The sequence below is a fragment of the Ranitomeya variabilis genome, chromosome 5 (assembly GCF_051348905.1).
Source record: "Ranitomeya variabilis isolate aRanVar5 chromosome 5, aRanVar5.hap1, whole genome shotgun sequence".
Lineage (NCBI taxonomy): Eukaryota > Metazoa > Chordata > Amphibia > Anura > Dendrobatidae > Ranitomeya > Ranitomeya variabilis.
Window position 1 is genome coordinate 415,747,961 of NC_135236.1, and position 24,131 is coordinate 415,772,091.

Consider the following 24,131-nt stretch of genomic DNA (forward strand, 5'->3'; position numbering starts at 1 on the left):
CAATTCACCCTCAACCAGCACAGGAGCAGGAGGCTCAACCGAAGGCACAAGTGGTACCTCATACCTCCGCAATAATGACCGATGGAAGACATTATGGATAGCAAAGGATGCTGGGAGGTCCAAACGAAAAGACACAGGGTTAAGAATTTCCAAAATCTTATAGGGACCGATGAACCGAGGCTTAAACTTAGGAGAAGAGACCCTCATAGGGACAAAACGGGAGGACAACCACACCAAGTCCCCAACACGAAGACGAGGACCAACACGACGATGGCGATTAGCAAAACGTTGAGTCTTCTCCTGGGACAACTCCAAATTGTCCACCACCTGCCCCCAAATACGATGCAACCTATCCACCATGGTATCCACTCCAGGACAATCCGAAGACTCCACCTGACCAGATGAAAAACGAGGATGGAACCCTGAATTGCAAAAGAAAGGGGAGACCAAAGTGGCAGAACTGGCCCGATTATTAAGGGCAAACTCAGCCAACGGCAAAAAGGAGACCCAGTCATCCTGATCAGCAGACACGAAACACCTCAAATAAGTCTCCAAGGTCTGATTAGTACGTTCCGTCTGGCCATTTGTCTGGGGATGAAATGCAGACGAAAAAGACAAATCAATGCCCATCCTGGCACAAAACGCCCGCCAAAATCTGGACACAAACTGGGATCCCCTGTCGGAAACGATATTCTCCGGAATACCATGCAGCCGAACCACATTCTGAAAAAACAGGGGCACCAACTCAGATGAGGAAGGCAGCTTGGGCAAGGGCACCAAATGAACCATCTTAGAAAAGCGGTCACACACCACCCAAATGACGGACATCTTCTGAGAAACAGGGAGATCAGAAATAAAATCCATAGAGATGTGTGTCCAAGGCCTCTTAGGAACAGGCAAGGGCAACAACAACCCACTAGCCCGAGAACAACAAGGCTTGGCCCGAGCACAAACATCGCAAGACTGCACAAAAGTACGCACGTCCCGAGACAGGGAAGGCCACCAGAAGGACCTAGCCACCAAATCTCTGGTACCAAAAATTCCCGGATGACCTGCCAACGCAGAAGAATGAACCTCCGAGATGACTCTACTGGTCCACTCATCCGGCACAAACAATCTACCAGGCGGACAACGATCAGGCCGATCCGCCTGAAACTCTTGTAAAGCACGTCGCAGGTCTGGGAAGACAGCAGACAATATCACCCCATCCTTAAGTATACCCGTAGGTTTAGAATCACCAGGGGAATCAGGTTCAAAACTCCTAGAAAGGGCATCCGCCTTCACATTCTTAGTACCTGGCAGATACGAAACCACAAAATTAAACCGGGAGAAAAACAACGACCAGCGCGCCTGTCTAGGATTCAGACGTCTGGCCGACTCAAGATAAATCAAATTTTTGTGATCAGTCAAGACCACCACCTGATGTTTAGCACCCTCAAGCCAATGACGCCACTCCTCGAATGCCCACTTCATCGCCAAAAGCTCCCGATTACCGACGTCATAATTTCGCTCGGCGGGCGAAAATTTTCGAGAAAAGAACGCACAAGGTCTCATCACTGAACAATCTGAACTTTTCTGCGACAAAACCGCCCCCGCTCCGATCTCGGAAGCATCAACTTCCACTTGAAAAGGAAGAGAAACATCTGGCTGGCACAACACCGGAGCAGAAGAAAAACGGCGCTTAAGCTCCCGAAAGGCCTCCACAGCAGCAGGAGACCAATCTGCAACATCAGCACCCTTTTTAGTCAAATCAGTCAAAGGCCTGACAACGCTAGAAAAACCAGTTATGAATCGACGATAAAAGTTAGCAAAGCCCAAAAATTTCTGAAGGCCCTTAAGAGAAGTCGGTTGCGTCCAGTCACAAATAGCACGAACCTTCACAGGATCCATCTCAATAGAAGAGGGGGAAAAAATGTACCCCAAAAAAGAAATCTTCTGAACCCCAAAAACACACTTTGAACCTTTAACAAACAGAGAATTGGTCCGCAAAACCTGAAAAACCCTCCTAACTTGTTGAACATGAGATTCCCAGTCATCCGAAAAAATCAAGATATCGTCCAAATACACAATCATAAATTTATCCAGATATTCACGGAAAATATTGTGCATAAAAGACTGAAAGACCGAAGGGGCATTTGACAGACCAAAAGGCATCACCAAATACTCAAAATGGCCCTCGGGCGTATTAAATGCGGTTTTCCACTCATCCCCCTGCTTAATTCGCACCAAATTATACGCACCGCGAAGATCAATCTTAGAGAACCACTTCGCCCCCTCAATGCGAGCAAATAAATCTGTCAGCAATGGCAAAGGATACTGATACTTGACTGTGATCTTATTCAAGAGTCTATAATCAATACAAGGTCTCAAAGAACCATCGCTTTTAGCTACGAAAAAGAACCCCGCTCCAAGAGGAGACGAAGAAGGACGAATATGTCCCTTTTCCAAGGACTCCCTAATATACTCTCGCATGGCAGCATGTTCAGGTACAGACAGATTGAATAGACGACCCTTAGGAAATTTACTGCCAGGGATCAAATCTATGGCGCAATCGCAATCTCTGTGAGGAGGAAGAGAATTAAGAGTAGATTCCTCAAAAACCTCACGATAATCAGACAAAAACTCAGGAATTTCAGAGGGAATAGATGAAGCAATGGAGACCAAAGATGTGTCCCCATGATTTCCCTGACATCCCCAGCTTAGTACAGACATTGTTTTCCAGTCAAGGACTGGGTTATGAGTTTGCAACCATGGCAATCCCAGCACCAACACATCATGTAGATTATACAGTACAAGGAAGCGAATCACCTCTTGATGGTCTGGAGTCATACGCATAGTCACCTGTGTCCAGTATTGTGGTTTATTACTAGCCAATGGTGTAGAATCAATACCCTTTAAAGGTATAGGAACTTCCAGAGGCTCTAGATCAAACCCACAGCGCCTGGCAAAGGACCAATCCATAAGACTCAAAGCGGCGCCAGAATCCACATACGCATCCGCAACAATAGAAGATAACGAACAAATTAGAGTTACAGACAAAATAAACTTGGACTGCAAAGTGCCAATAGCAGAGGATTTATCAACTTTCTTTGTTCGTTTAGAGCATGCTGATATAACATGAGTAGAATTTCCACAATAGAAGCACAAATGATTTTTGCGCCTATAAATCTGTCGTTCGCTTCTGGACAGAAAGCTATCACATTGCATACTCTGTGGTGCCTCTTCAGAAGACACCGCCAACTGGTGCACAGGTTTGCGTTCCCGTAAACGCCGATCAATCTGAATTGCCATTGTCATGGACTCATTCAGACCAGTAGGCGCAGGAAACCCCACCATGACGTCTTTTACAGCATCAGAGAGACCTTCTCTGAAAATTGCCGCCAGAGCGCACTCATTCCACTGAGTAAGCACAGACCATTTTCGAAATTTTTGGCAATATATTTCGGCTTCATCTTGCCCCTGAGAGAGGGCTATTAGGGCTTTCTCAGCCTGAATCTCCAAATTTGGTTCCTCATAAAGCAACCCCAAAGCCAGAAAAAACGCATCCACATTGAGCAACGCAGGATCCCCTGGTGCCAATGAAAATGCCCAATTTTGGGGGTCACCCCGCAGTAAAGAAATAACAATTTTTACTTGCTGGGCAGGATCTCCAGCAGAATGAGATCTCAGCGAAAGAAACAATTTACAATTGTATTTAAAATTTAGAAAACAAGATCGATCTCCAGAAAAAAACTCCGGTATAGGAATTTTAGGTTCAGACCGAGGAGCATGTAACAAAAAATCTTGTATATTCTGAACTTTAGAGGCAAGATAATTCAAATTGGTAGCCAGACTCTGGGGATCCATATTTCAACAGATAAAGTCTGAGCCATTCAGGGGTTAAGAGGAGAGGAAAACAGGAGACTGCAATTAGAGCTGGAGTGCAACTTCAGAGGAAGGGGAAAAAAAAAAAAAAAAAAAGGTTTCACACAGTTCCTTTTCTCTCCTGCTTCAGCCTATAGATTAAACATTTGGGCTGGCCATACTGTTATGGTTTCCAATGGCAAGGAAACATCAGAAGCATAGAATCAACGGACAAGCTCTCGGGTGATGGAAACTAGAGCTGACCGCGATGCTAAACCTACACACCACACTAGAAGTAGCCAGGGGGCATTCCTGCGTTGTCTCTAGATGCCGCGCGCCAGCCGGAGAACTAACTACCCCTGGTAGAAGAAAACACAGTCCTGGCTTGCCTCCAGAGAATGTCCCCACAGGAGATAGTAGCCCCCCACATATAATAACGGTGAGAGCAGATGAAAAGACACACGTAGTATGAAAGCAGATTTAGCACAGAGAGGCCCGCTAACTAAATAGCAGAAAGATACAACAGAGGACTTCGCGGTCAGCTGCAAAACCCTTCAAAACACCATCCTGAAATTACCTTAACTCATGTGACAACTCATGCCACTGGAGTGGTAATTTCAGCCCAACAAGAGCTTCCAGCTGCAAAGATTAACATAAGTGCAAACTGGACAAAACATACAAAAATAGACTTAAGGACTAAAGTGTCCAACTTAGCTGAGCAGAAAACTGGGAGCAGGAACATGCAACAGAATCACTCTGGATACATTGATGGCCAGCATTAGAATGACTGAGGAGCAAGGTTAAATAGGATACTCCCACATCCTGATAGGAACAGGTGAACTGAGAAGGCAAAGCTTACAGGACACCAGTACCACAAGAGACCACCGGGGGAGCCCACGAACCGAATCACAACAGCTCTCTGACTGAGCACTCCACCCCTCAGCCTCAGGTGTTTTTATTTACAGCAGGATTCTACCTTCCCATATAAATTTAGGATTTAGCCCAAGAGAGGATTCACATAGGCAGGTTCCCAGCAACAAGAACCACCTAACATGGCTGTCGGGTACACATGAATTCGCCAATTTATGCACTAAGTATTCTCAATTTTTCTAACTTTCTTGAGCTGTAATGCAATCCAAATTTCATATATTTTATGTTTGCATGCTATAGCGCTACAGAGTGCTACTTCATATGTTGATAAAAGTTCCCTGCCAGGGATAAAAGGTCCCCTTTCTTCCAATCGTTTCCAATGATTGGATTCCACCAATCAAAAAGTTGTCACCTAACCTGTGGATAACTTGTATTCATCAAAGAACTCTTTAATGCAAAGTACCGTAATTGTACCTTCCAGTTATGGCGTTTGCACAGTAGATGTGCAGGAGCCTCCTGTGTTTTACAGTCGATTTTCTACTATAATAGGGATAACGGCTAAAAGGTATTTGCATATAGCTGTAGGGTAGGCCCCTGGAGTCCATTCCCCCTGTGGGCCCCAGACACCCCAGTCTGACCCTGCCAATGCATACGCTAGAAATTATGTGTGATTGTAATTTATTCTAATTTTTTATACTAACCCTTCATTATTTCCTTCTCTTGTCATTTACACTTGGTACACCTATTTTTCTCATCTATCTTTTGAGGTCACTTACCAAAAAGATGAGATGGAAATTGTATCTTTTTCTTTATTTTCATATTAAAAAAACTCATATTACACATTTACAATTAGAAAGGTAATGTTTAAAGAGAGAAACAGTAGTGAATGACTATTTACTACTTACCTCAACTTTTCTGAGAAATAAGATGGCACTTAATAAGCCTAAAGGACAGTGGATAGCTTTGAGGACTGTAGATAACAAGACGAAAATATATTCTAATTTGATGTACTGATTCGCAGTCCAAAATATTTGTAACATTGCCTTGTAAAGTAGAGGGGCTGAAATTATGTGAGGGACGTTGCCTGCTAAGGGGATAAATGTGTCCCAAATCTTTCAACATCAGTTAAGTCAAATCTACACTCCAATGGAAGAAATTCTGTTCAAATAACAATGAGCAAATCACAAATCACCAACATGTTAGAGAAACTCCAGTTTGAGACAAGCATATTACGAATGCATTTGTGCAAAAAATGATGACTGCAAGTCCTAGCCCAACCATGGGTGTAAGAAACCAAAGTTGTATTTTCATAAGGATCTATAAAGCTGTCACTTGAGATCCTTAGAACTGTATTATGCCAGGACCTGCATCCACAATACGGACATCTTTGTGTGCCCAAAGTACACTCAACCGAAACATATCTAAATGAAAGGAAAATAAGCAAATATATTTTGCTTTTCTGGAGAGTAACAAAAAATACAGTAATTCAATCCTCTGATGGCCGGTGAAAGAAATCATTCATACTACCAAGTCACTATTTAGTCTATCTGTTCTTTGGAATTACCGTATATACTTGAGTATAAGCCTAAATTTTCAGCCTATTTTTTTGGGCTGAAAGTCCCCCTCTCGGCTTATACTCGAGTCATACCCAGGGGTCGGCATGGGAGGGGGAGCGGCAGCTGTCTAATAATACTCACCTGCTCCTGGCACGGTCCCTGTAGGTCCCTGGTTCTTCTGGCACCTCAGCTTCTTCCTGTACTGAGCGGTCACATGGTACCGCTCATTACGGTAATGAATATGCGGCTCCACCTCCCAAAGAGGTGGAGCCGCATATTCATTACTGTAATGAGCGGTACCATGTGACCGCTCAATACAGGAATCTGCGGCGCCGGGGAACAGACGTGCAGGGACGGCGCCAGGAGCAGGTGAGTATAATGGGGAGGGGGAGCGCTGTGCGATGTTCACCTCTCCTCGCTCCGAGCGCCGCTCCGTCTTCAGCTTCTTCTGCAGTGACGCTCAGGTCAGAGGGCGCGGTGACGTTGTTAGCGCGCGCCCTCTGCCTGAACTTCAGTGCAAAAGACGCTGAAGATGGAGCGGCACCCGGAACGATGAGAGGTGAATATTTAAAGTGCCGGGGGCCTGAGCGACGAGAGGTGAGTATGTGATTTTTTTTATCGCAGCAACAGCACATGGGCCAAATGTCTGTATGGAGCATCTTATGGGGCCATAATCAACGTTTGTGCAGGATTATATGGGGCAAATATCTTTATGGAGCATCTTTTAGAGCCATAATTAACGTTTGTGCAGCACTATGTGGGGCAAGTGTCTGTATGGAGCATCTTATGGGGTCATAATTAACGTTTGTGCAGGATTATATGGGGCAAATATCTTTATGGAGCATCTTATGGGGCCATAATTAACATTTGTGCAGCACTATATGGGGCAAGTGTCTGTATGGAGCATCTTATGGGGCCATAATTAACGTTTGTGCAGCACTATATGGGGTAAATATCTCTATGGAGCATCTTATGGGGCCATAATCAACATTTGTGCAGCATTATATCGGGCAAATGTGTCTATGGAGCATCTTATGGGGCCATTATTAACCTTTATGCAGGATTATATGGGGCATATTTTAATATGGAGCATCTTATGGGGCCCATCATAAACTTTATGGAGCATTATATGGGGCGCATTATGTATAGAGCATCTTATGGGGCCCATCATGAACTGTATGGAGCATTATATGGGGCTCCTGATTCAATATGGATATTCAAAAACACTTAAACTACTGATGTCTCAATTAATTTTACTTTTATTGGTATCTATTTTTATTTTTGAAATTTAGCAGTAGCTGCTGCATTTCCCACCCTAGGCTTATACTCGAGTCATTAAGTTTTCCCAGTTTTTTGTGGCAAAATTAGGGGGGTCAGCTTATACTCGGGTCAGCTTATACTCGAGTATATACGGTATATATCTATTGGATATATATGAAACTCTTGCATGTGGACCAAATATGTCCCACAGGGTGATTATATTTGGCTTATGACATCAGCAATGCCTGCCCCCGCCCGGCATCACACTTTTAACTGTATCGGCACCCTGTATAGAGGACTATATGGTGCCCATTATTCTGTATGGAGGACTATGTGAGGCCTATTATACTGTATGGAAGTCTATGTGGGGACCATTATACTGTATGGAGGCTTATGTGAGGCTATTATTCTGTATGGAGGACTTTGAGGGGTCCATTATACTGTACAGAAGACTGTGCGGGGCCCATTATAATGTATGGAGGACTATGTGGGGCCCATTATACAGTACAGCGGACTATGTTGGGCCCATTATACTGTATGGAACACTATGTGGGGCCCATTATACTGTATGGTGGACTATGTGGGACCCATTATACTGTAGTGAGGATTACGTGGGGCCCATTATACTGTGTGGGGATCAAAGATGGGGCATCATACTGTGTTTGGGTCAATGTACTGCGCCAGGAGGCTTGGGGAGGGGTAGTACAGTAAGGTCATCATATCGTTCGTGCGGAGGAATTCACTGTGGCTGTATCATACTGTATTTGGGGGGCACTTTTGTTGGCATACTTTATGGGGGCAATGTAGGGGCCTCAATAGGAGGAAAATTATTTTGTAAGTGCTGTACAGTTGTAGGGTTTCATTTTCTGTGAACTCACTGAATATTAAGGGTTTTTTTGAGGGGGCAATTAGAACTTTTGCTATGGGGTCCAATGATTTCTATGTACACCCTTTCCGGTGAGGAAAGTATGCAACGCTCCAGTCATATGATCTGACTATTAAGATCTATTAATTAAGATATACTTTGTTCGTGGAACAACCCTTTTAAGTTTGTTTCCATATGATAAGGTTCATCGTCATATTTGATAAGGAAAAACTTCCTCAATTGTAGAGATTTTTTTAATAAATATCAAAGTTGTCCTGTGACTTTGTCAAAGTTTTAAATTTTGGTTCTCTGTATATTTGAGTTTGACATCCCTGATTTATCTTAATCAGTGTCAGACGGGGGTGCCTAGAGACCCTCAGTAGAATCAATTCTGAGGTGGGCCACTGTACGGCAACATGAAAATATTGCCTGTCCACATTTAGGCTTCATACACATGAATGCATGCATTTGAAAACAAACTACAGTATGAAAAACAAAGCTGTAATTAGCACTCACTATAAGGCCCCTTTCACACGTTCCTTTATTTCCGGTACCGGAAAAAAATGGTACCCGAAGATATCCGTGTCCGTGTGTGTACTACGTGTGGCAACCGTGTGCCGCATCAGTACGACATGGATAGCCGCCAGGGAAGAAGTGCTACAGTAAGCGCTGTTCCCCGGCGGCTGGTGCTGAAGCCGGCTGTTATCATTCTCCCCTGGTCTGCCGGTGAGAAGAGGAGAATGATGAGCGTTATATTATATATATACAGTATATATATATATACTGTATATATTAAAGGAAGGGAATGTTGCAGGATGATAAACAGCAGATGACAGCAAGCAGATATTGTACCATTAAAGAGAAAGTTGCAGGATGATAAGCAGCAGTTGACAGCAAGCAGATATTGTACCATTAAAGGGAGTGTTGCAGGATGATAAGCAGCAGATGACAGCAAGCAGATATTGTACCATTAAAGGGAATGTTGCAGGATAAGCAGCAGATGACAGTAAGCAGATATTGTACCATTAAAGGGAATGTTGCAGAATGATAAGCAGATGACAGCAGAGATTATATAGAATATACTTATAAAAATGAAGATACCTCATCAATTGAAAAATTCATGAGAGCTCATCAGCCATAAGATGACCTTTATTTGATGGGACCCAAAACTTACCGTATTTTTCGGACTATAAGTGGTTTTGAAAACCACTGGTGAATGAGATGCTGAGAGCACAGCATCATTCACCAGCGGTGACCTCATCACGGCTGGGCTGAACTGAGGTGAACTTTGGAAAAAGCTGGTTATGATGTCACCGCTGGTGAATGATGCTGCATTCTCAGCATCTCATTCACCAATGGTTTTCAGTTGGGACGATCGCATCTTGGCACCATCCTGGCTGAAAATTATTTAGCCCCCAGACATGGATTACAGCGTGGGACACAACGACAGACAGGTAATTGTATATTGTTGGTTTATTATTTTATTTTTATTACAGGAGATCGAGGACGTCGGTGAATTAGGTGTTGCAGTAAGTATGGTTTAATTTACAGCATTAAAGGAGTCTGTGTAACTTTTTCAAATAAAGGACTTTATTCTGGCCGTGACTTTATTTAACATTACAACTATAGGATTAATAATGGATAGGTGTCTTATAGACGCCTCTCCATTACTAAGCCGTTGGTTTGATGTCATCTGAAAGGTGACAGCAACCCCACAAATATTACCCCACTTGCCACTGCTACATGGCAAGTGGGATGAGCTGGGCAAAGTGCCAGAATATAATATATAAATGCAGAATATATTATATTCTGGCGCTTTGCCCAGCTCTTCCCACTTGTCCTGTACCAGTGGCAAGTGGGGTAATATTTGTGGGGTTGATGTCACCTTTCAGGTGACATCAAGCCCATGACTTAGTAATGGAGAAGCGTCTATAAGACACCTATCCATTACAATTCTATAGTTGTAATGTTAAATAAAGACACGGCCAGAATAAAGTCCTTTATTTGAAAAAATTACAGACTCCTTTAATGCTCTAAATTAAACCATACTTAATGCAACACCCAGTTCCCCGGCGCTCTCAATCTCATGTAATAAAAATAAAATAATAAACCAACAATATACCATAACTGTCCGTCGCTGTGTCCCACGCTGTAATCCATGTCTGGGGGCTAAATAGTTTTCAACCAGAATGGTGCCAAGATGTGACTGACCCGGCTGAAACCACTGGTGAATAACATGCTGAGAATGCAGCATCATTCACCAGCGGTGACATCATCACTGGCTTTTTCCCACAGTCCAGAGTTCACCTCAGTTCAGCTCAGCCATGATGAGGTCACCGCTGGTGAATGATGCTGCGCTCTCAGCATCTCATTCACCAGTGGTTTTCAAAAACCACTTATAGTCCGAAAAATACGGTAAGTTTTGGGTCCCATCAAACATAGGTCATCTTGTTGTGGCTGATGGGCTCTCATGAATTTTTCAATTGATGAAGTATCTACATTTTTATAAGTATATTCTATACAACATCTGCTTGCTGTCACCTGCTGCTTATCATCCTGCAACATTCCTTTTATGGGCACAATATCTGCTTGCTGTCATCTGCTGCTTATCATCCTGTAACATTCCCTTTAATAGTATATAACAGTGCCTGCTGAATGTCTGCTAAATTCATTTGTTGCATTGTATTTCATACTTACTGCTGTATATCCATGGTGGGGGTCATTCTAGATGTTATCTGGTGCAAGGTGTTACAGCATATGGATGTAGCCAGGCCCAGCGCCTTTGATCATCTAACCTCCCCTGGTGTGCTAACCAATTGCTAATTTATCCCAAATCAGCTCCCACAATCCCTTTCATCTGATCCTCTACTTAGTCCTATAAATTTAGTAGCATTCCAAGGGGTGCACGCGTGTGGGGTTTTGCACACGTCTCCCTGCAGCAAAAGTATCACGGCAGCTAAAGTATCGAGACGCTGCAGTTATTTCAACGGCAGTTAGTCACGGCAGGGGTCAGGATGCCCACCCCCCTGCTCCCTCTTTCTGGAGCACTCTGGAACGCCCGCTCAATCTGTAATAAGCTTCATGTGATTCATGACCTTTTTCTCTCTCACAAGCTTGCCTTCCTTGGCCTCACAGAAACATGGCTAACACCCTCTGACACCGCCTCCCCTGCTGCGCTTTCTTACGGTGGCCTCCATTTCACCCACACCTCTCGCCCAGGCAACAGACATGGTGGAGTGGGTCTTCTACTTTCTTCTAACTGCACCTTTAAACCAATTCCACCTCTACCCTCCCTTATCCTTCCCTCTTTTGAAGTCCACTCTGTCCACATCTACTCTCCCTCCAACCTCCAAGTGGCCGTCATATACCGACCTCCGGGCCCGGCTACTGCCTTTATTGACCAATTCTCTACCTGGCTACTTCACTTTCATTCCAGTGACATTCCCACTATCATCATGGGTGACTTCAACATCCCCACTGATACCCTTCAGTCAACAGAATGCAAACTTCTGTCCCTTACTTCATCTTTTGGACTTGCTCAGTGGTCCTCCTCAGCCACCCACACAGACGGATATACAATAGACCTGGTCTTCACCCGTCTCTGCTCTCTATCTAACTTCACCACTTCCCCTCTCCCTCTATCCGACCACCATCTACTCACTTTCTTATCCCTGTCCTCCTCACCTATCACCCATGTCCAGCAACATGCGTACCCCCGCAGAAACTTTGCACACCTAGACACCCACATGCTCTCTGACTCTGTTCTACCACTGGCATCCATATCCTCACTCCACGACACAGACAGTGCTACTGCTTTTTACAATGCCACTCTCGCTTGAGCTATTGAGGCTGTTTCCCCTCTCGTTCATGGCAGAGTGCGACAAATCAACAGACAACCTTGGCACAATAACACCATAAAAAGCTCCGGCAAGTGTCCAGGATTGCAGAGCGACGCTGGAAGAAAACACATTTGCAAGACGACTTCTCTGCATTCAAACAGACAACACTCGTTTTCAAATCTGCTCTCACCTCTGCTAAACAGGCCTACTTCACAACCCTCGTATCTTTCCTATCCTACAACCCCTAACAGTTATTCAAACCTTTTAACTCCCTCCTCCGCCCCCCCACTGCCCCCTCCAACCTCCCTCATCCCTGCTGAGGACTTTGCCACACACTTTAAAAATAAGATTGACCAAACAAAGCAAGTCTTCACTGTTCATCCACAACCCCTTTGTATACCAGACCAATGCCCAAACTCCATAACCTCCCTATCCAACATCACCGAAGGGGAGCTTAATTGTCTCCTTTCCAAATCGCACCTCACCACCTGTGCGCTTGACCCCATCACATCCCACGTCCTCCCCAACCTCACCGCCACTCTGCTTTCCCTTCTGCTTTCAAACATGCCATAATCACGCCTATCCTTAAAAAGCCAACCCTCGATCCAACTTCTATGTCCAGCTATTGCCCAATATCGCTGCTCCCATTCACTTCCAAACTCCAGGAACAGCAAGTCCACCCTGAACTTTCCTCCCACCTATCATCTAACTTGCTCTTTGACAATCTACAATCTGGTTTCCGCCCCCATCACTCAACTGAGATAGCCCTGACCAAAATTACTAATGACCTACTTACAGCCAAAGATAACGGACAATACTCTATACTCCTCCTGCTTTCAAGACAGTTGACCACTGCCTCCTACTACAGATCCTCTCCTCCTTTGGCATCAAAGACCTCACCCTATCCTGGTTCTCCTCATACCTTTCCAAACCCACATTCAGCGTCTCCCACTCTACTTCCTCATCCCACCCTCTCTCTGTTGGAGTCCCCAAGGCTCTGTTCTAGGACCCTTACTCTTCTCAATCTATACACTTGGCCTGTGACAACTCATAAAGTCCCATGGATTCCAGTACCACGTTTATGATAATGACACTCAAATCTACATCTCTGGCCCAGATGTCACCTCTCTGCTGTCCAGCCATATCCTCCTTCTTCTCCTCTCACTTCCTCAAACTCAATGTGGACAAATCTGAACTCATCATCTTTCCTCCATCTCATAGATCTTCCTTATCTGACCCATCTATCGCAATTAACGACATCACGCTTTCCCCCATACTGGAAGTCCGCTGCCTTGGAGTAACCCTTGACTCTGCCCTGTCCTTCAAACCGCACATCCAAGTTCTTACCACCTCCTGTCACCTCCAGCTCAAAAATATCTCCAGAATCAGTCCTTTCCTCAACCGTCAATATACTAAAATAAGTTAAAAGGAAAAAGAAATCCAGCTTCCAAAAATATCAAAATTTATTGAAGATAAAATCCAAAGTCCAATGACATGGTTCACAGGAGAATGAGTAGCAGCCTGCTGCTACTCATTCTCCTGTGAACCATGTCATTGGACTTTGGATTTTATCTTCAATAAATTTTGATATTTTTGTAAGCTGGATTTCTTTTTCCTTTTAACTTATCTTTCCACGTGATGACTGCACGGTATCCGGGCTTCCCCACAACAAATGCCTAATAGGTGAGCTGGTTTTCACTATTTTTCAATATACTAAAATGCTTGTGCATGCCCTCATCATCTCCCGCCTCGATTACTGCAACATCTTTTTCTGTGGCCTCCCTGCTAACACCCTTGCACCTCTCAAGTCCATCCTTAATGCTGCTGCCCGACTAATTAATCTCTCTCCTCGCTACTCCTCCGCTTCCCACCTCTGCAAATCTCTTCACTGGCTCCCATTCCCTCAGCGTATCCAGTTCAAATTACTTATACTGACCTACAAAGCCATCCATAACCTGTCTCCTCCATATATCTCTGAACTAATCTCCCGATATCTTCCCTCACGTAATCTCCGGTCCTCCCAAGACCTTCTTCTCTCCTCCACACTTATTTGCTCCTCACCCAACAGCCTCCAAGACTTCTCCTGAATACCCCCATCCTCTGGAATTCTTTGCCCCAACACGTTCGACTATCAACCACATTCGGATCCTTCAGACAGAACTTGAAAACCCACCTCTTCAGGAAAGCTTACAGCCTGCACTGACCCCGCTGACTCCTCACCACTACCGGAGCAATCGCCTCACTAACTCTGGAGGCGCTGCAACCCTCAACCTATTGTCTCCTTCCCCACCATCCTGTAAAATATAAGCTCGCAAGGGCAGGGTCCTTGCCCCTCTGTATCAGTCTGTAATTGTTAGTTTGCTTACTGTAAGTGATATTTGTATTTTTATGTAACCCCTTCTCATGTACAGCACCATGGAATCAATGGTGCTATATAAATAAATAATAATATAGCAGTAAAGCAGTTCAAGCTTTATATAGTCAATGTGTGCATACATCTTAGCGATTCCAAAGTGCTGATGTATTCTTTTGTTTTAGCTCACAGTAAAAAGTGATATAGCAGACTTTAGAGTTTAAATGGGTTTTCCCACAAATAAAATGTATTTCTTTCAATAGGTCTTGGAATAAAAATATGTTCCACAATTGGATGTGTTTAAAAATAATGTTCCTTTGCTGAGATAATCTTATAAATGTGCCACTATGTGGAACTGCTTCTAGTCAGAAGAGGATGCAAAAGAGAATACAGACATTACAGCATGGGGTCACAGCTAATTCTTTTTGTGACCAAGCAAAAAAGGGTGTGTATCCAACAAGCATAGAAAGAACAGTGATATCACTGTTCCTTCTACGCTCGCAGGATACACTCCTCTTTTTTTGCTTGGATACAGCTGTGCTTAGTCTGGACTGAACTACTTCCGTGCTGAAGCGTATGAAAAGGCCGTCATAGTGGTGAGCTGAAATTATTCATATTTTTTCCATTCTTTTTAAGAGGTAAAACATTTCCCTGCCTGTTTTAAAGGGAACCTGTCACCCCCAAAATCGAAGGTGAGCTAAGCCCACCAGAATCAGGGGCTTATCTACAGCATTCTGTAATGCTGTAGATAAGCCCCCGATGTATCCTAAAAGAAGAGAAAAAGAGGTTAGATTATACTCACCCAGGGGCGGTCCCGGTACGATGGGCGTCGCGGTCCAGTCCGGGGCCTCCCATCTTCTTACGATGACGTCCTCTTCTTGTCTTCACGCTGCGGCTCCGGCGCAGGCGTACTTTGTCTGCCCTGTTGAAGGCAGAGCAAAGTACTGCAGTGCGCAGGCACCGGGAAAGGTCAGAGAGGCCCGACAAAGTACGCACCGAAGCCACAGCGTGAAGACAAGAAGATAACGTCATCTGATGAAGACATGAGGAGCCGGACCGTACCGCGACACCCATCGGACCGGCCCGGGACCGTCCCTGGGTGAGTATAATCTAACCTCTTTTTCTCATCTTTTAGGATACATCGGGGGCTTATCTACAGCATTCCAGAATGCTATAGATAAGCCCCTGATGGTGGTGGGCTTAGCTCCCCTTCGATTTTGGGGTGACAGGTTCCCTTTAAAACAATATTTTAATCTCAGAGAAAGTATCAGGTATGATCCCATGCTGTCCAGTCCTTTTGCTTCCTCCCTGTCCAGGAGCTGTGGTATGATCAGACCATTTTCCTATGCGGCCAGACACAGCCATTACACAGTACAGTGGAGAAAATAAGTATTTGACACACTGCCGATTTTGCAAGTTTTCCCACCTACAAAGAATGGAGAGGTCTATAATTTTTGTCAAATGTACCCTTCAACTGTGACAGAGTCTAAAAATAAAAAAAAAACAACAGAAAATCACACTGTATGATTTTTACATAATTATTTTGCATTTTATTGCATGACATAAGTATTTGATACAAAAGAAAAACAGAACTTAATATTTGGTACAGAAACTTTGTTTGCAATTACAGAGGTCAGACGTTTCCTGTAGTTCTTGACCAAGTTTGCACACACAGCAGCAGATATTTTGCCCACTCCTCCATACAGATCTTCCCCAGATCTGTCAGGTTTCAGGACTGTCGATAGGCAATAGTGTGCTTCAGCTCCCCCTAAAAAATTTCTATTGGGTTCAGGTCTGGAGACTGGCTTTGCCACTCCAGGACCTTGAAATGCTTCTTAAGAAGCCACAGCTTAGTTGCCATGGCTGCGTGTTTTGTGTCATTGTCATGCTGGAAAACCCAGACACAACCCATCTTCATGCTCTTACTGAGTAAAGGAGGTTGTTGGACAAAATCTTGAGATTCATGACCCCATCAATCCTCTCTTCAATATGGTTCAGTCCTCCTGTCCGCTTTGCAGAAAAGCTCCCCCAACGTATGATGCTTCCTCCACCATGCTTCACAGTTGGGATGGTGTTCTTGGGGTTGTACTCATCCTTTTTCTTCCTTCAAACATGGCAAGAGGAGTTGATACCAGAAAGTTCCATTTTGGTCTCGTCTGACCACATGACCTTCTCCAATGATTCCTCTGGATCATCAAGATCGTCATTAGCGAACTTCAAAAGGGCCTGGACAGAGGTTGTGAGCGCACAATTGCTGACAGGTGTCAGCTGATTCTGACAGCTAACACCTGGCTCTCAGTACCAGGAGCAGTGCAGGTACCGCGCCTGGTGCATTAACTCCCTAAATGCTGCAATTGCAGCATTTAGCAAACATGCAGAGGAAAGAAAGACCCTTGCCCTTGGATCGGCGCCCCCGTCATCATAGAGGCTGGATCGTTCTCATGACGACATCCGGGTCACCAGGCACTAGCAAGTTAGTTAGAGCATGCACAGTGCATGATCTAACCAATTCCTGTCTGCAGCACTGACAGGTTATAAGGAATAGCAATGCTCCTGCATTGCTCTACCTTATAACTGCGAACAGACAGCGGAAAGTGAAAGTCCCATAGTGGGACTAAGTAAAATAAAAGTGGAAAAAGTTGTAAAAATATTTTTTCAAAAATCACAAAATAATAATAATAAAAAAAATATATACTGTATATATATATTGTACCTATAAATAAATATTATTATGATAAAATGTTTTAATAAACAATAAAAGTACACATATCGCCCCATCCAAAACGACCCGACCTATAAAACTGTCCCACAAGTTACCATATTTTTCTGACTATAAGATGCACTTTTTTCCTTCAAAAATGTGGAGGAAAATTCGGGTGTGCATCTTATAGTCTGGATCTACGTGGTCTGGCTGTGGTGGAGCTGAGGGGGAGCGGCAGCAGTGGAGCAGCGAGTCACTCTTGTGCCCGCTGCTAAAGAGAAACGAATATTCACTGCATTCCAACTCCCATGTTCCCATCCTTACCCAGGTATGATTGCCCCCATCCCTGTCCTGCTATGCATGGCCCCATCCTTAACCTGGTATGATTGGCCCCCATCCCGTCCAGGTATGCATGGCCCCATCCTTATCCTGGTATGATTAGCCCCCATCCCTATCCTGGTATGCAGGGCCCCATCAGAATTACACTTACCTTCCTGCACGCTCCCTTGCAGCGTCTTGTACTGATGCCAGCAGCTGCTTTATGCTTGTAAGCAACGCACGGCAGAGACGACATGCGCTGCTTACAAGCCGAGGTCAGTTGCCGTAATACTCACTGCTCTCCACGCCAGGACTATGTGAATGGAAGGCAGTGAGTATTCATTGCTCTTTAGTAGCGAGCACAGTCTCAGCCGCAGCCGCCGGCTTCCTGCAGCTGGCTGGCTTTCAAGTGTCCCCGCTACTAACGGGAATGAATATTCACTGCTCTCCACTCCCATAGGTGTGGCATGCAGTGAATATTCATTCCTTTTAGAAGCGGCATGCGTGTAAGCCCGGCAGCTGCAGAAATCCGGCGGCTGACACTGTGCTCACTACTAAAGAGCAATGAATACTCACTGCCTTCCACGCTCTTCGGCGTGGACAGCAGTGAGTATTACGGCAGCTGTCCTCTGCTAGTAAGCAACGCATGATGTCCCTGCCATGAGCTGCTTACAAGCATAAAGCAGTTGCCTGCTGACATCAGAACATCGGAGCGCAGGAAGATAAGGGTAATAATTTTTGTCTTTTTTTTTAATGTTTTTCTGATGGGGTCCTGCATACCCGGATGGGGATAGGGGCCAATCATACCAGGATGAAGGAATTGGGCCATGCATACCAGGATATAGATGAAGGCCCTGCATACCAGGATGGGGATGGGGGCCAATCATACCAGGATAAGAAAGGGGCCATGCATATCAGGATGGGGATGAGAGGGCCATGCATACCAGGATAAGGATGAGGGGGCCCATGCATACCAGGATTGGGATGAGGGTGCCATGTATACCAGGATGGGGGCCATGCATGCCAGGATAGGGATGAGGGGGTCATACACACGAGGATGGGGATGAGAGGGCCATGCATGCCAGCATAGGGATGAGGGTGCCATGCATACTAGGGTAGGGATAAGGGGGCCATGCATACCATGAAAAGGAAGAGGGGGGAATGCATACCAGGATGGGGATGAGGGGACCATATATACCAGGAAATGATTTTTTTCTAATTTCCTCCTCTAAAACCTAGGTGGGTCTTATGGTCCAGTGAGTCCTATAGCCCAAAAAATATGGTAACTCTTACTGAACACTGCAAAAAAAAAAAAAAAACAGGCAAAAATATGCTTTTATCATCATAACGCCGAACAAAAGGTAAAAAACGTCATCTTGTCCCACAAAAAATAAAAGCTGCCATTCAGCTACATCAGACAAAAAATAAAAAAGTTATACACTTCAGAATAAAGCGATGCAAAAATAAATATTTTTTCTATAAAATAGTTTTAATTGTGTAAAAGTGCCAAAAAAGAAATACATGGGGTATTGCTGTAATTGTACTGACCGGTAGAATAAAGCTGCCTTATCAATTTTACTATACGCGGAATGGCATTGTTGGTTTTTGTTTATCCAGTCTCCCAAAAATCAGAATAGAAAGCAATCAAAAAATGTCATGAGCCCGAAAATGGTACCAATAAAAATGTCAACTCGTCCCGCAAAACACAAGCACTCATATGAATTTGTCAGCAGAAATATGGAAAAATTATAGCTTTCAAAATATAGTGATGCAAAAACTAGTTTTTGAAAAAAAGCCTCTTTTAGTGCGTGACACCAGCCAAACATAAAGACAATGACATAAATCTGGTATCGTTGTAATTGCAAAGACCGAAGAACAAAGTCATCTAATCACTTATACGCATGAGGAACGGCGTAAAAAAATATAAAACCAGTTCCTCATCTGCTGATTTTTTTCATTCTGCCTCCCAAAGATCGCACTGGCGAGTTCAATGCAAGAAACTAGCGCAGGTTTCTCACATCAAGTCCAAGCACTGCCACCGACACTCTGGACCAGAGTTTGTGGCTGCATGTATTTCTATGCAGCCACACGCTTCGGTCCCGAGTGCCGGCAGGGACTTGATGCGTGAGTTTCTCGCATTGAACTCGCAAATGTGACCCAGGCCTATGGCTCGGAGCACATTTATCCTGCATTCTATGCTGAGCGCTTACACCAGGGTTTTCGTGTAAATCTCTGAAATACGTGATTCAGATGGAACCCTCAGTAGAAGATTCTCTTTAATGAGGCACATGGAGGCACTGTGGACGCCATCATACCTATGATTCGGCAGTGTCCTTTTTTTTTTAATTAAAAATGCCATCGGCCACAGTTTTGGGCACCTCTGAAAAGAAGGACAATGCTGAACAGAGGCCAGAAGAAGTCCAGAGTAACTCTGCTGCCTCATTATAGTGAGTGCATCCCTCTGGGGTTTCATCTCAATTACGTCACTCAAAGACTTAAAGGGAAACCCTGATGTAAGTGCTGATCGTTGAGCGCCGGATAGGCCTCTTTCACACTTCTGTCTTTCAGCTCCCGTCACAATCTGTCGATTTTTGAGAATGCAGGATCCTGCAAAAAAATTTGCAGGATCCTGCATTTTCCCATAGACTTGCATTAGCGACTGATTGTGACGGATGGCCATCCGTTTCATCCGTCTTTCACTGGATCCTGCATTAAAAAACGGTCCGTCGGGCAAAGAAAACGTTCAGAGGAACGTTTTTTCTGCACGTCGGAAAATCGGTCAGCGACGCATCCTGTGCTGCCCGTCACTGGCTACAATAATAGCCTATGGGCGCAGGATGCGTCGCTGCCTGTGAAAAGCAGGAATCCAGCGACGGGTCCCGCCTTTTCAATAAGAGCATGCGTGGAAGAATTTCCCGTCAGGGAAATTCTCGCTCGCTCTCTTTCTCTTTTTACTATTGATGCTGCCTATGCAGCATCAATAGTAACAAGATAGAATGTGAAAAATAATAAAAAAAAATTAAAAAATGCATTATCCTCACCTACCGGAGTCCCGCGTAGCAATGCTCCCGGCAGCTAGCGTTCATAGTAATACATTGTGAAATCTCACAAGATTTCGCAATGTAGTACTAGGAACGCTAGCTGCCGGGAGCATCGCTGTGCGGGAACGCCGGTAGGTGAGAATACTGCGATTTTTAATTTTTTTTAACTTGGTTTGTGTTGTGTATGCGTTTTCGCAGCGGAAAACCGCTGCGAAAACACATACACAACAGGAGCACATAGCCTCGACGGGTTCGTCAGAAAGACGGGCCCAGTGCACCCGTTTTCCACAATCTGCACAGGATCCGTCATTTCAACGTCTTGACGGATCCTATGCAGATTTGGAAGACGGAAGTGTGAAAGTAGCCATAGATGTGATCAAAAATGTTATGTAAAATGTTCCCAATAAAAGCTTGAACTCAATCCACAAAAAAGGCAAGTCCTCACTCAGGTCCAGGTTAACACGTCTGTTAAAGGAAATATAGGGGGCTTCCACATTACTAGTAGCACACAGGCTCTGGAAAAGTGAAATGGTCTTCGCCCCCAAAAGAAATTCAGCAAATTCTGTGCTCCCAAATCCAAATGCCCCCCCTTCCCTTCCAGGCTCCAGTGTGCCTAAACCGAGGTTAGTATCTACGTTTGGCATTTCTGCAGCGATGAGAGCCCACCTAATTTATGGATACATGAGATGGGTACAAAGTACAGGCACTACGTCAGTTTGCAATTTTTATTCAGCAACATCCACTGCTGCTTGTTTCTGGAAAACACCCATGGACTCAAAATCGTCACTACACCTGTAGATAAATTCCCAAAGGGGTAAAATTTCCAAAATGGGGTCACTTAAGGCGGAATTCTAAGGAGGGGTCTAAGTGACAACATTTTGGAAGCTAAACCCTTCATGCAATGTATCTAGGTGTGTGGTGAGCACCTTGAACCTCCAAGTGCTTCACAGAAGTTTATAACCTAGAGCTCTGAAACTATAAAAAAAAAATCACATTTTTCCCACAAAAATGTTATTTTAGCCCCATTTTTTCCACAAGGATATCAGGAGAAAATGGACCCCAAAATTTATTGTGCAATTTTTCCTGAGTAATCCGATACCCCATATGTAGTCGAAAACTGCTTTTGAGGAACAGTGCAAAGCTCAGAAGGGAAGAAGCGACATATTGGAGTTCAAATTGGTGCAGTGATCATATTGACATCACAGGTGTGTCACAAAATGTTATACCATTGGGCAATAAAGGAAAAAATAACTATATTTTAACCATCAAAAGTTTGAGGGGCTCTCGAAATGAGACATGACATCGGCAGACAATTGAATGGAAGTCTGCTTATCAAAACATCACCCACTTTTCTTAGCCCTGTTGTGAGCCCAAACATTTGTTTACCACCACATATGGGGTAGCGTACTCAGAAGAAATTGCACAAAAATTTATTGGGCTCGATTTTTCCTGCTATCATTGTGAAAGTAAAAACATTGGGGCTAAAATAACATTTTTGTGGGAAAAAAATGATTTTTTTTTATTTTCATGGCTCAATGTTCTAAACTTGTGTGAAACACCTTGAGGTTCAAGGTACTCGCCACACATTTAGATAAGTTCCCTGAGGGGTCTAGTTTCCAAAATGGTGTCACTTGTGAGGAATTTCCACTTTTTAGGCACATCAGCGGCTTTCCAGACGTGAACTAGCGCCTGATAATTATTCCATCAAATTTTGCATTAAAAAAGTCAATTGGCACTTCCTCTCTTTCAAGCCCTACTATGAGCCCAAACAGTAGTTTTTCCCCACAAATGGGGTATTGGCGTACTCAGGAGAAATTGCACAATAAATTGTATGGCGCAACTTCTCCTGTTCCCCTTGTGAAAAAGCAAAATTTTGGGCTAAAAAACATTTGTTATTTTTTTATTTTCACAGCTCAACTTTATAAACTTCTATGAAGCACCTGAGGGGAGGTGCTCATCACACATCTAGGTAAGTTCCCAGAGGGGGTCTAGTTTCCAAAATGTTGTCACATGTGGGGGGTTTCCACTGTTTAGGCACATCAGGGGCTCTTCAAACACGACCTGGCATCTGATAATTATTCCAGCAAATTTTGTATTCAAGTCAAATGGTGTTCCTTCCCTTCCAAGCCCTGCTGTGCACCCAAGCTGTAGTGTTCCTCCACATATGGGGTATCAACTTACTCAGGATAAATTCCAGAACAAATTTTATGGTAAAATTTCCCCCGTTACTCTTGTGAAAATGCAAAACTTGGAGCTAAAAAACATTTTTGTGGGGAAAATGTAATTTTTTTATTTTTAGGGCTCAAATTTTGCATTCCAAAAGTAAAATGGATCTCCTTCCCTTCCCCAAACAGTGGTTTTCTTCTACATATAGGGTATCGGCGTGCTCAGGAGAAATTGCACAACACATTTTGTGGTCCATTTTTTCCTATTACCCTTGCGAAAATAAAAAAAATCGGGTGTAAAGTAAAATTTTTGTGACAAAAACTTAAATGTTTATTTTTTCCTTCCACATTTCAAAAACTCCTATGGCCGGCGTCACACTCAGCGTAGGGAAATACGGTCCGTATTTTACAGGCGTAATACGCAGAAATGATCCTAAAACAGTGTTCCGTATGTCATCCAAAGGCAAGGTGTGTCTCTGTATTTTACACATGTTAACCTCCGTATGTAATCCGTATGGCATCCGTACTGCGTTTTTTTCTCGCAACCTTGCAAAATGGACATATAATGGATCCATGGGCTCAAATATTCGTGAAAACATATATACAGTCTATATATATATATATATATATATATATATTTATATTTCATACAGCGCTAGATAGCATAACAGCCGGTAATTCAGTTGCAGGCTTTTGCCATCTCCTTATCAAACCCGACAGGATATGAGACATGGTTTACATACAGTAAACCATTTCATATCCCTTCTTTTTTTTACATATTCTAATGATGTTATTAGAGTGTGTGTGCAAAATTTGGGGGCTCTAGCTGTTAAAATAAAGGGTTAAATCACGGATTAAACTGGCGTGGGCTCCCGCACAATTTTCTCAGCCAGAGTGGGAAAGCCAGTGACTGAGGGCAGATATTAATAGCCTAGAGAGGGACCATGGTTATTGCCCCCCCCCTGGCTATAAAGGGATAATGTCACCTTGCTAATGTAAGGTGACATTAAGCCTGGTTAATAATGCAGAGGTGTCAATAAGACACTTATCCATTATTAATCCTATATTTCCCAATTCAGTATGAGTACGAAGATACCAAACATGTATAGGTTCTTATTTATTTACCGTAAGTGATGAAAAAAATCTGAAATTTGAATGAAAAAAACTTTTTGTGTTTGTCGCCATTTTCCAAGACCCATAGCGTTTCCATTATTCAGGATCTGGGGCTGGGTGATGGATTATTTTTTTGCGGCTTGATCTTGCAATGTTGCAGCGATCAGATTATTTTACTTTATATTTTGATAGATCGAACATTTCTGA

The 24,131-nt window shown here is 43.8% G+C and overlaps 1 protein-coding gene across 7 annotated transcripts in view; it reads right to left on the reverse strand.

Moving 5' to 3' along the window:
* Positions 1-24,131, reverse strand: part of MSRB3 (methionine sulfoxide reductase B3) — a 411,351-nt gene that overhangs the window by 339,403 nt on the left and 47,817 nt on the right. Inside the window, exon 1 of one of the 7 annotated variants that reach the window (XM_077265194.1) lies at positions 5,619-5,677. The exons of the other annotated variants lie outside the window; for them this stretch is intronic. The gene's annotated coding sequence lies outside the window, so the exon portion shown is untranslated. Of the gene's footprint in view, positions 1-5,618; positions 5,678-24,131 lie in introns of those variants that run through there. 7 annotated transcript variants of the gene reach the window in all.